Raw genomic sequence first — 4,105 nt, forward strand, 5'->3', positions numbered from 1 at the left:
GCTACTCCGCCTCTGCTGACAACGCCACACGTGAGTGATCTGTGATTGTGTGTCTTCATCTTCAGTTTCTGTTGGTTCTGACTCGATCCAAACATTTCGTTGCAATGTACCTGTACATGTGTAATGACAATTAGATTAGATAGATTAATATACTTTATTCATCCACAACGGGAAATATCCTTTGTTACCAGCAGCAATTCTCTACAATGAAAGCAAAAACAAACAAGTAAACACACAAAGAAAAAACAGGTAAACAACAGACAATGTGCAGAAAGGTAAAGTGAAGTGGCGTCACATGAGGTATTGTAAAGTAAGTGCAGTTGCCATAGTACAAGAAACAATATTGCACGTGTTGTAAGTGACGCTAAAATTAAGTGAATATTTAATTAAGTGATAAGTGATATAAAGTGAATCTAATCTAATCTAATCCATTACCTTCCTCACAGCTCACGGTGTGGAGTACAGCACGGCTCCTAAAGAGTGCTGCTTCAACTTTTTCACACAGAGAAACCAAAGCGTGAGTCCACCATAACCAAGACCCCAGCCTGTCCCACAAGGCATTCATGTACGTGTGTGCATCGTCCTATCCTTTTTTTGTCTTGTAAGTGGTGATGACATGATGAATAGAAAGATGGATGACCATGACCTCCAGACATGATCACACACCCACAGCATCCGTTAGAATTCATTGTAAACATTAATAAATCAGCTTACAGCCCAAAACGTTGACCAACATGATTTTAGAAGCTAAGACTGTATTTTGGGGTTTGACCATTGTGAACTGTGTGTACTCGTCTTGTTGACAAGCTTGTGGTTGGACTGTGTGTCCCCATATCTATACAACCCATGTGTTTATGGTTCATGTCAAACTCTACGCTCTTCATAGATGTAAGCCCTTTGTATTGCTCTCAAAGGGAACCAGATTGACACGTTTACCTAAAATGGAGAACCTATCCTGGCCGAGCGTGCCCCCGGCTCCCCCTCCTCCAAAGAACAACACCGGCGAGTCCAAGCAATGTTGACAACCTTCATCAAAAAGCCATATGAACAGATTTAATTGTAGACCTTTATTAACTTTTCATTCATATGTGTACACTACTTTGTGAGCCCAAGATTTCTGTAAACTCATTCAAACGTCTGACTGTTCCAAACGATCCTCTACCGCTGCTCTGGAACATTTGGGGGGCAATAAAAGGAGAAGTCAAGAGATATCTTTAAATGCCCTTAGATCTCAGAGGGTTGAACAATAGAAGGTGCAGCTAAGATTTCTCTTGTGTGTGTTTTGCAGAGTCCACCTACCAACGGAAGACAGTTCTGCTTCAGAGAAAGTTTCAAGTGGCTCAACATCTACAATCAGCTGCCCTACACCGCTGGCAGCGGTCAGCAGCTTTAAAGATGGATACTGATAGCTTGAAAACGTTGCGTTTTGCATGCCTATAAATACTACTTTTTGTCGTTTAATAAATGTATTGTATATGTATGTTGTAAACGTAATTGTTGGTCTAGTGTGTTTCTGGTAGTAGGAATTTTAAGTGAACTCCTGTCTCATGAGGAAAAAGGTAAAACACACAGAATGACTAGCCAGACCTTCCTCCACTGCTCTGCAAAGCAGACTCGTATCTCCAAAGCCTTAAAGGATGACTGGATATTTACAGCTTCTGAATTTAATGCTATCAGTATAGCATTCACACTAGTGATTGCAATGAAATTAACCAGCACTTAATCCTTTAAATGTTTTTCTTTATGAAGCGTGTATACTGAGTGTACAGTACACGAGTTGTGTTGAATTGTTTTATGTGTGCATATATTAACTAAATGTCATTTTTCATTCATTTTTATATGGCATGTATTAGGGCATCATTGGAAGTGAGAGCTTACTCTAATTGGCCCTCCCTGAATAAATAAAGTGAGACTGTTTCCAGATTCTAAGTTTGACTCCGTATTCAATTATTAACATCTGAGTGTGTTTGAAATAATACTTGACAGCACACGGTGGAAGTTAAAGCATAACATGTCAACTTATATCACACCATGTACAGTTAGAGACGCCAACACATGGTAAAACCAAAGAGAAGCATTAAACAGAGTACATATAATATATTATATATAATATATATAAAAAAAGAAATTTTACCAAAAGAAAATCCAGCTAACATGTTGTTAATGGTGTTATTATTGGGCGAGTCGGTTCACAAGCATTTCAAAGAAAAATAAATCACTCTTTTAACTGAAGGAGCACATAATTGCTTTTCTCTGGACTTAAGGAGAGAACATAGCATAACGGAGCAGTCCTGAGAAAGTGTACCGTTGGCATAGATACAGTATATATGTGCATGTATAGATGTATGGAAATGTATTGTTTTTCTTAAGACAATTACATAATAGGTTCTGTTGTGAGTACAAGTTCTGTTGTTTATCGGCATTTATATTGCTGAAGAAAAAAAAAAAGAGGAAAAAGGCCACTGAGCAGCCTTCATATGTACCCACTCTCTCATCACCATCACATCATCATCATCAGCTGTTCATGATCGTCGCTTCACCCTAGGACGCCGGGGTATGGTTGTGCGTAGAATCGACTCTAGCGACCCCACCGCAGACCCTTACAGACCCCCGCAGACCTACAGACCCCGCGACCTTAACGACCCCCGCCTACCCCTCTGCGCCTATGCAGATCCTACGCTGTCCCTGTTCACCTCTCGAAAAATGTAACTTCACGTCGCTCAGCGCGTGGCTCGTAGCGTTGCATCCCACCCCCCCCCCCCCCCCCCCTTTCTCCTTCTCAACAACCAAACGAAATCAGGAGAGGGTTAACTTCTCCTGCTGCAGATGTCTCACCGGGTCCTCGTTTACGCACATCCACAAAACGGCCTTTACATGTAGTATTATAATCACACCATCATCATTATTAAATAAAACATGGAATTCTTCAAAATATATATTAAAGGTACTACCGTTTCTTTCCACCCCAACCCTATGTTCCCATTTCTGTGGCTAAGTGACTGATGGGACAACCTCTCGTACATTGGTCCAGTATTAAGAGAGATCTCTGCAGTCTCGCAGGGAGAAACAAGCTCCAATGGAAGTAATAGGACAATTTCTAGCTTGTGTTTTACCTTCATAAGTGCTTGTTGTGCCATTGAAGACCAGATTAATATCAAGTGTCGGACAACATTATGAAAAGGTTTCTAAGGAGGTCAACCTTTATTAAGAGTAAAATCCTTTTTTTAACATAAAAAATATCCAGAAACTGCATTCACTAAACCATCAGACTCCATGTAAATAATCAGTGATTTTAGCGCCGTATAAACACCCATTTAAGGCAACAAAAACTAAATAAACTATGAAAAGCGTTTTGGGGTCGTCTTCCACTTTTCCAACCATCACAACCTGTAATTTGGTGAATCAAAAACTAGTTTCGATTTACATGTGAAAACTGTTGGCTCTATAATTTAAAGGACTGTTTTCGTAAATGGATTTAGTGGCACCTCCGAGTGGTCTGGTTAACAGAAAGGTTCCAAAGAGGTTTTAAAGGTCTATCTCTGTAGGGACCTTTTATAAGGTTGTCAGACACTTAGAATAATAACTCTGAGACTGTCCGTGGTAAAATACACTTTTAGGGGACCAAATTGGATGATTTACTTTGTTACCAGTGTCCCATTAATACTGGACTGGACTCCCACTCAGTCACTCAGACATAAAGTTGAAAACAATGGATAGTTACCCTTTAAAGGTTAGACTGTGTCGCAGCCCACTGCTTCGGGATTAACCTATTCTGTTAGAGAGAACAGCAGAGGGGGAATATTCTGTTTGTGCGAGGAAGTTATTATGCTATATGTGTATGCAATTCGAAAGTGAACGTCGGAGACAAAGCTATGGTTGGCACACTCACCAAACAGTTACTTCTTCTGGGAGTCTGGGGAGAAGGAAGGTTAAAGGAATATATTCCAGTTTTTTTGACACAGGTGTCGCTTATTAGTTTTGACACGGAGAGCAGCAGCAGCCCCAGGGTGAAGCAGAGAGTCTTCATCATGCTGTCAGTGAATGATGATGATGATGATGATGATGATGTTCTTCTTCTTCTTCTCCCTTTGCAGTGATCGACTCC

Source organism: Etheostoma spectabile, chromosome 8 (genome assembly GCF_008692095.1).
Source record: "Etheostoma spectabile isolate EspeVRDwgs_2016 chromosome 8, UIUC_Espe_1.0, whole genome shotgun sequence".
Taxonomy (NCBI): domain Eukaryota; kingdom Metazoa; phylum Chordata; class Actinopteri; order Perciformes; family Percidae; genus Etheostoma; species Etheostoma spectabile.